The sequence below is a fragment of the Lithobates pipiens genome, unplaced genomic scaffold, assembly GCF_037356315.1.
Source record: "Lithobates pipiens isolate NorthernLeopardFrog02 unplaced genomic scaffold, aLitPip1_a1.2 Scaffold_16, whole genome shotgun sequence".
Classification (NCBI taxonomy): domain Eukaryota; kingdom Metazoa; phylum Chordata; class Amphibia; order Anura; family Ranidae; genus Lithobates; species Lithobates pipiens.
This window is the reverse complement of record NW_027507748.1, coordinates 266,239,614-266,249,557: the sequence shown is the minus strand read 5'-3', so window position 1 is coordinate 266,249,557 and position 9,944 is coordinate 266,239,614.

Genomic DNA, 9,944 nt, shown 5'->3' with positions numbered 1-9,944 from the left:
AGACTGCAATTCCAGTGGTATTTGGCAAAGTATCACTTAAAAAAAGTAGAAGGTTGAATATGCTTGTAGAGTAGATAAAACATAAGTAAATTAAAGGTTACCTGTGTTCCCTTCAGTCATCCTATTGTTTGCAGGAGAATTTGTAAACCAAAAAAAAGTTATCCCAACCAAAGCATTAATACCTGATGTTAATGGGAACCAGGTCTTCAGTGACATGGTATTCAGGTGGTAGTGTCTGCATTTGGTGGAGTAAGGTCTTTTTTCCTTATTTTCCTTTTTTTTATTCTTTTTATTGAAATATTCATAATAAAGTCACAAACATTAAAACTAAATCAACAGTCATCACTAGAATACATCAGCACCAGTGAACAATGCAGCTCCAAACTATACCAGTGACCAGTTTCTTGTAAAGAGGTAACTAAGGAAAATAAAGCACAGAGTCAAATCCCATCACCCCAGGGATATCAACAGGTATTGGGCCGGGTGTTCACCAAGGCCTGCATATAGTTACCATTTTGCCCATAGTATAAACTTTTAACCAAAAAGCAGTTAATCTGAAGCGATAGAACTATCATTCATCCAACCGCCCCACGCCTTTTGAAGTTTTCTTTGTAACCCTCAACTAAATATGTGGCTTTGTTCAGTGGTGAGGTATTATTCATTAACGCCTTTCAAGTCACAATGGTAGGGGCCACTATTTTTTTCCATGACAGAATGATAATTTGACATGCATGATACAGGAGCAGGATAAGTAGTGTACGGGTCACCTTTTTGGATGCCAACAGGTCCACCAGTCCCAACAAACAGACTGCTATGGGAGGTCTGATTGTAATCGTAGTAACTGACACAGTAGAAAGGTCTTTTTGAAAGGTCAGCAAGAAGGTTACTGTATATGAATATCACAAGTGTGTCTACTTCTCTATGCCAGTGTACACACCCTAGATGTCAAATGCAATAGCTAAGGTTCCTGTACATATCATAAGTAAGGATGAGCTGCGTGTTTGAGTCAAACCCATGTTCGACTCAAACATCGTCTGTTCGCTCGTTCAGCAAAATCCGAACATTATGTGGCATCGCAGTGCATTGCTGGCTGATGATTAGCCAAGCATGCACTATGTGCCGCATGCTTGGTCAATCGCAGCGCCGTCAGCGAAGAGAGACATAATTGGCCACAGGCAGGATGCTTGTGGCCAATTATGGCTCAGGGGATTTTATACATGCCCCACACTATATAAGGCCGCCTGCGTGGCGGGCTTGTGTAGTGTGTTGCGTTGGCTAAAAGAGAGAGAGATAGACGGAGAGACAGTGTCTGAATTTCCTTTGAAGCTGTTGCAATTACAGTTGGTGTATTGTGCCACCTGCACAGTGTACACCTAAAGCTACCACAATTAGTGGTGTTCTTCTGATCCTATACCACAGACAGCTGCTGCAGAAATTACAGCCTGTGTATTGGGCCACCTGCACAGTGTACACCTAAAGCTACTGCAATTGCTGGTGTTCTGCTGGTCCTATACCACAGGCAGCTGTAGCAATTGCAGTCAGTGTATTTTGCCCCCTGCACAGTGTACACCTAAACACCCTCCTCAAATAATGCCATTCCACACTATCGAAGGCTTTCTTCGCATCTAAAGACATAACTGCTCTATTCCCTTTATTTTCTGAAGGAATCTGAATATTTAAATAGGCACGTCTCACATTCATATTTGTGGACCGCCCTGGGATAAACCCAGTTTGGTCCTGATGTACTAATTTTGAAATTATATTTTTTACCCTTGTTGCAAGTGCTTTTGCCAAAATTTTAACGTCTGAGCACAGTAACGATATAGGTCTATATGATGCGGTCTCCAATTGGTTTTTCCCTTCTTTTGCCAAGACCACCACTGTGGCCTCCATCATTGATGGCGGCAACTGCCCCACTTCAAAAGCCCCATTGAACACCTGTAGGAGAGCAGGTAAAAGTATATCCCCAAATTTTTTATAAATCTCTATCGTAGTCCATCCGGACCTGGGGCTTTCTGATTTATAATTTCTGCTGTTGCCTTTTGCAGCTCCTCCAAGGTCAATGGTGCCTCCAAGCCCTCCCTATCTTCCTCCGACAGACTAGGTAATGTTATTTTCCCCAAAAAATCCTGCATCTCCCCCTCTACTTCGGAATTTGAAACTTTATATAGTTCCTCGTAGTATTTTCTGAACTCTTCCACTATCTCAGGTGTTGACTTCCTTATGCCTCCCTCCCTGTCCAAAATCGCCGGTATTATTGGGGACGAACTATTTGATTTAGCAATTAATGATAATACCCTCCCCACTTGTTCCCCTTCGCCAAAGAAGGTCTGCCTCTGGAACTGCCTTTTCTTCTCCTCTTTCTCCCATATAAGTATTTTATAGTCTGCCTGATTCTTCTCCCATTCCTTAGAACTTTCTTCTGAAGGGACCCTTATATACCTCTCTTCTGACCTCCTTACCTTCTCTTTTGCTTCTATTTCCTTGGCTAGCCCATTCTTCTTAACCACTTGCCGACCGCCTCACGCCGATGTACGTCATCAGAATGGCACGGGCAGGCATAAGCACATATATGTACGTCCTTTGCCTCCCGCGGGTCGGGGGCCCGATCGGGCCCCCGCCCGGTGCCTGCGGCGGTCGGTTTTCGTTCGGGAGCGATCCCGGACGAGGGGACGGCCATTCATTCATGGCCACCCCCTCGCGATCGCTCCCGACGAATGGAAATCCCCGGTGACATCACTTCCTCTCCTGTAATGTAAACACAGGAGAGGAAGTGATGTATTCTCTCCTCCGTGTCGGTATTTTTCGTTCCGACACGGAGGAGAGCGGATCAGTGAGTTGCACCAACACATCCCACACACAGTAGAACATGCCAGGCACACTCACACCCCCCCTTTACCCCCCGATCACCCCCCCAATTACCCCTGCCCCCCAGTCACAGTGACACCAATGTCATTTTTTTTTTTTTTTTTTTTTTTTTGCATTGGTGTCATTTGTGACTGTAATAACTGTTAGGGCAGTTAGGGTTAGCCCCCTTTAGTTCTAATGTACCCCCCTAACCCCCCCAATAAAGGTTTAACCCCGTGATCACCCCCCGTCGCCAGTGTCACTAAGGCTGGGTTCACATTGCAGCGGTTTATGAGAACGAATGTGATTCGCACCGCACTGCAGTGCAAATCACATCCGATCTCTGTGCGATTCGAGTTCAGCCATTCGCCGCACCCGCCGCACCCGCCACACCCGCCGCACCCGCCGCAAATTCGCACGGGACCCTTTTTTTGGCCCGCAGCAGAATCGGATCGCATGGGTGTTCACACCATGCGATCCGAGTTTGCAGATCGCACTGCGATATGCGAACTGATCTGGGGGTGTCAGTAACATTTCACTGACACTCCCAGCAGTTCGCATAGGGCAGTGTGAACTGCCGCCGGGAGGCATGCGATGCGGGAACCCGCCGCGGATTCGCGGCGTTTCCGCATCGCTCCAGTGTGAACCCAGCCTAATAAGCGATCATTTTTCTGATCGCCGTATTAGTGTCACAGGTGACGCTAGTTAGGCAGGTAGGTATTTAGGTTCGCCGCAGCTTTTTATAGCGCTAGGGACCCCCATATACTACCGCATAAAGCCCCCTGATTGCCCCCTAGTTAACCCTTTCACCAGTGATCACCATATAACTGTTACAGGTGACGCTGGTTGGTTAGTTATTTTTTTATAGTTTCAGGGCACCCGCCATTTATTACCTAATAAAGGTTTAACCCCCTGATCACCCGGCAGGTGTCATTTGTGACTAATAACTGTTAGGGCAGTTAGGGTTAGCCCCCTTTAGTTCTAAGGTACCCCCCTAACCCCCCCAATAAAGGTTTAACCCCGTGATCACCCCCCGTCGCCAGTGTCACTAAGGCTGGGTTCACATTGCAGCGGTTTATGAGAACGGATGTGATTCGCACCGCACTGCAGTGCAAATCACATCCGATCTCTGTGCGATTCGAGTTCAGCTATACAGATAGTATGGCTGAATTCGTGTCGCACCCGCCGCAAACTCGCACGGGACCCTTTTTTTGGTCCGCAGCAGAATCGGATCGCATGGGTGTTCACACCATGCGATCCAAGTTTGCAGATCGCACTGCGATATGCGAACTGATCTGGGGGTGTCATTAACATTTCACTGACACTCCCAGCAGTTCGCATAGGGCAGTGTGAACTGCCGCCGGGAGGCATGCGATGCGGGAACCCGCCGCGCATTCGTGGCGTTCCCGCATCGCTCCAGTGTGAACCCAGCCTAATAAGCGATCGTTTTTCTGATCGCTGTATTAGTGTCACAGGTGACGCTAGTTAGGCAGGTAGGTATTTAGGTTCGCCGCAGCTTTTTATAGCGCCAGGGACCCCCATATACTACCGCATAAAGCCCCCTGATTGCCCCCTAGTTAACCCTTTCACCAGTGATCACCATATAACTGTTACAGGTGACGCTGGTTGGTTAGTTATTTTTTTATAGTTTCAGGGCACCCGCCATTTATTACCTAGTCTCACTAGTGTACCCCTAAATTTAGGGGTGTCTACTTTCTAAAATGGGGTCATTTGGGGGGGGGGGGTTTGTGCCATCTTGGCATTTTATGGCCTTCAAAACTGTAACGCCCTTAGAAAGCCTGAAGGCGGTGCTTGGTTTTTGGGGCCCCGTACGCGGCTAGGCTCCCAAAAAGTCCCACATATGTGGTATCCCCGTACTCAGGAGAAGCAGCAGAATTTATTTTGGGGTGTCATTTCACATATGCCCATGGCATGCGTGAGCAATATATCATTTAGTGACAACTTTGTGAAAAAAAAAAAAAAAAAAAAAAAGTTTGTAATTTTCCCGCAACTTGTGGCAAAATATAAAATATTCCATGGACTCAACATGCCTCTCAGCAAATAGCTTGGGGTGTCTACTTTCTAAAATGGGGTCATTTGTGGGGGTTTTGTGCCATCTTGGCATTTTATGGCCTTCAAAACTGTAATAGGTAGTGAGAAGTGAACTCAAAAAATTACGCCCTTAGAAAGCCTGAAGGCGGTGCTTGGTTTTCGGGGCCCCGTACGCGGCTAGGCTCCCAAAAAGTCCCACATATGTGGTATCCCCGTACTCAGGAGAAGCAGCAGAATTTATTTTGGGGTGTCATTTCACATATGCCCATGGCATGCATGAGCAATATATCATTTAGTGACAACTTTGTGAAAAAAAAAAAAAAAAAAAAAAAGTTTGTAATTTTCCCGCAACTTGTGGCAAAATATAAAATATTCCATGGACTCAACATGCCTCTCAGCAAATAGCTTGGGGTGTCTACTTTCTAAAATGGGGTCATTTGTGGGGGTTTTGTGCCATCTTGGCATTTTATGGCCTTCAAAACTGTAATAGGTAGTGAGGCGTGAAATCAAAAATTGACGCCCTTAGAAAGCCTGAAGGCGGTGCTTGGTTTTCGGGGCCCTGTACGCGGCTAGGCTCCCAAAAAGTCCCACATATGTGGTATCCCCGTACTCAGGAGAAGCAGCAGAATTTATTTTGGGGTGTCATTTCACATACGCCCATAGCATGTGTGAGCAATATATCATTTAGTGACAACTTTGTGTAAAAAAAAAAAAAAAATTTTTTTTTTGTCATTATTCAATCGCTTGAGGCAAAAAAATAAAATATTCAATGGGCTCAACATGCCTCTTATCAATTTCCTTAGGGGGTCTACTTTCCAAAATGGGGTCATTTGGGGGGGTTTTGTACTGCCCTGTCATTTTAGCACCTCAAGAAATGAGATAGGCAGTCGTAAACTAAAAGCTGCGTAAATTCCAGAAAACGTACCTTAGTTTGTAGATGTGACAACTTTTGCGCAAACCAATAAATATACAATTATTGACTTTTTTTTTACCAAAGACATGTGGCTGAATACATTTTGTCCTAAATGTATGACTAAAATTGAGTTTATTGGATTTTTCTAATAACAAAAAGTAGAAAATATCATTTTTTTTCAAAATTTGCGGTCTTTTTACGTTTATATCGCAAAAAATAAAAATCGCAGAGGCAATCAAATACCATCAAAAGAAAGCTCTATTTGTGGGAAGAAAAGGACGCAAATTTTGTTTGGGTACAACATTGCATGACCGCGCAATTACCAGTTAAAGCAGCGCAGTGCCAAAGTGTAAAAAGACCTCTGGTCATTTACCAGCAAAATGGTCCGGTCTGAAAGTGGTTAATCTGCGATATCTTTTTTATTAATTCCCCCCTTAGGAAGGCTTTCAAGGCATCCCACATTATTCCCAAGGACGTAGATCCCACGTTTATGCTCAGAAATTCTTTTAGATTTTCTTTTACCCCCTCCGTGTTATCCATTAGTTCTAACCAAAATGGATTTATCTTCCATTCCCTTCTACTACATCCTCTCCCTATTGTCATTAAAAGCGTTACAGGTGAATGGTCTGAAATTCCCCTTGGTTCGTACTCCACCTTCTCCACCATCCCCAGCGCCTCTTCATTGCATAGCACCATATCGATCCTGGACAAGGTGGAGTACGTCTTAGAGTGGCAAGAATACTGTTTCCTTAAGGGGTTCCACCTCCTCCATATATCCACAAAACCTGTTTCTTCACAGAATTGAAATAACAACCCGTTAGGTCCCACCCTACTTCCTACCTTCTGTGGGAACCTATCTATTTTTTGATCCATTATCATATTAAAGTCCCCTGCTATTATAACTGGGATTCCAGGCTTATCCTTTATAAACTTCAACAGTTCATTTAATATTTCTGCATTAAATGGCGGTGGGATATAAACACTTGCAATCACACATACTTTATCTTCTATACCACAAAAAAGGAACACATATCTCCCTTTAACATCTATGATCCTCTGCCTGCAGGTTAGACCCGACCCAGGATCAATAGAACACTCACTCCCCTTGAATAAGAGGTGTATGTAGAATGATATTGTATCCTATACTTCCTGTGTCTTAACACACTGATTGTATCTCGGTCCAGGTGGGTCTCCTGCAAACAGAGCATCCCATAGTTACCCATATTTCCCATAGAAAATAACGCACGCCTCTTCAACTGTTCCTTCACCCCCCCGTACATTCCAAGAGCAAATTTTAACCCTTTTAGTGAAATTCCCTACCTTACTACTTACTCCCATATTTGAAACCTAAATCACAATATCGTACTTTTATTCTCCATTCTACGCGCTTTCTCTGTGTTTTAGCGCGTGGTCTCCCCCTTACTTTTTTCCCTGTGCTCCAAAATTTTAATCCCACACATATTTTGTATCTCAAGTTTACCATATTTCCTACACACATTTTTCACACTTTTTGTATAAATTAGACAATTTATTTCCTTGTGCCTCACTTAATTTCATTTTCCTGTGCCCTTTTTCACTGACCACCATATTTATTGCTGTTCCACACATCAACTTTATATTTAGATATTTTTTGTGCAATTAACAATCCTTTGCCATGCCTACCTATATCCTTCCCTATCCTTTCAACATCCTTTCTCTCTCTATCATTCATCCATTCACACTCCCCATCCCTTTTTTCTTTCCCCTCCCCAACCCTCCCATGCCCCACTTGGGGCCCTTCTACGGGGCTTCCAACATGACCGTTTTTACCTCCCAGAGTGATATATCCTTCCCACCTACTCACCCTACCTACCCACTCCTATTACTCTTATTTCTACAACAAAAAATACAGTGGTGTGAAAAAGTGTTTGCCCCCTTCCTCATTTCCTGTTCCTTTGCATGTTTGTCACACTTAAGTGTTTCAGAACATCAAACCAATTTAAACAATAGTCAAGGACAACACAAGTAAACACAAAATGCAATTTGTAAATGAAGGTGTTTATTATTAAAGGTGAAAAAAAATCCAAACCATCATGGCCCTGTGTGAAAAAGTGATTGCCCCCCTTGTTAAAACATACTATAACTGTGGTTGTCCACACCTGAGTTCAATTTCTCTAGCCACACCCAGGCCTGATTATTGCCACACCTGTTCACAATCAAGGCATCACTTAAATAGGAGCTGCTTGACACAGTAAGGTCCACCAGAGGATCCTTAAAAGCTACACATCATGCCGAGACCCAAAGAAATTCAGGAACAATTGAGAAAGAAAGTAATTGAGATCTATCAGTCTGGAAAGGGTTATAAAGCCATTTCCAAAGCTTTGGGAATCCAGCGAACCACAGTGAGAGCCATTATCCACAAATGGCGAAGACATGGAACAGTGGTGAACCTTCCCAGGAGTGGCGGGCCGCCCAAAATTACCCCAAGAGCGCAGTGACGACTCATCCAAGAGGTCACAAAAGACCCCACAACAACGTCCAAGGAACTGCAGGCCTCACTTGCCTCAGTTAAGGTCAGCGTTCATACCTCCACCATCAGGAAAAGACTGGGCAAAAATGGCCTGCATGGCAGAGTTCCAAGGAGAAAACCACTGCTGAGCAAAAAGAACATCAAAGCTCGTCTCAATTTCTCCACAACACATCTTGATGATCCCCAAGCCTTTTGGGACAACATTCTGTGGACCGATGAGACAAAAGTGGAACTCTTTGGAAGGTGTGTGTCCAAGTATATCTGGTGTAGAAGGAACACTGCATTTCATAAAAAGAACATTATACCAACAGTAAAATATGGTGGTGGTAGTGTGATGGTCTGGGGCTGTTTTGCTGCTTCAGGACCTGGAAGACTTGCCGTGATAAAAGGAACCATGAATTCTGCTGTCTACCAAGAGATCCTGAAGGAGAATGTCCGACCATCTGTTCGTGTACTCAAGCTGAAACGAACTTGGGTTCTGCAGCAGGACAATTATCCTAAACACACCAGCAAGTCCACCACCGAATGGCTGAAGAAAAACAAAATGAAGACTTTGGAGTGGCCTAGCCAAAGTCCTGACCTGAATCCTATTGAGATGTTGTGGTATGACCTTAAAAAGGCCGTTCATGCTCGAAAACCCTCTAATGTAACTGAATTAGGACAATTCTGCAAAGATGAGTGGGCAAAAATTCCTCCAGGACGCTGTAAAAGCCTCATTGCACGTTATCGCAAACGCTTGGTTGCAGTTGTTGCTGCTAAGGGTGGCCCAACCAGTTATTAGGTTTAGGGGGCAATCACTTTTTCACACAGGGCCATGATGGTTTGGATTTTTTTTCACCTTTAATAATAAACACCTTCATTTACAAATTGCATTTTGTGTTTACTTGTGTTGTCCTTGACTATTGTTTAAATTGGTTTGATGTTCCGAAACACTTAAGTGTGACAAACATGCAAAGGAACAGGAAATGAGGAAGGGGGCAAACACTTTTTCACACCACTGTATTCCACATTGCCACCGAGGAAAAAAAAAAAAAAAAGGGGAGAGGGAGGGAGAAAGGGAAGGAGACAAAAGGAGCAATATGGGGGCATTCCCTCTTAGTCCAAAAATAATGTCCATTTTCTTTCTGTTTTCATATTACACCGTTCCCCTCTGTTGCAGCTGACATTTATTTTCCTCCAACCACAATTTAACTTCTTCTGGACTATTAAAGAATATGTTTTCCCCAAATGCTGATACCCTCAACTTTGCCGGATAAAGTAATGTATAGTTCACTTTAAGACTCTGCAATTTCTTTTTGCACTCTATAAACTTGGCTCTCTGTCTTTGCAGCTCGGGGGAAAAATCCGGATACAGTGAAATCTTTGTCCCATTATATTCAAGATTACTCAGTTCTCTTGCTCTTTGAAGAATAACAACTTTATCTCTATAGGACAATAATTGGATGATTATGGGTCTAGGATAACTTCTTCCTTCCACCATCCTAAACGGAATTCTATACGCCCTTTCAATTGCAAAGAATCTTGATAACTTCTCGCTCCCTACTTTATCCTTTATCCATATTTCCATAAATTCAACAAGACCATTGCCTTCACTTTTCTCCGGTAGACCTAAAACTCTGATAT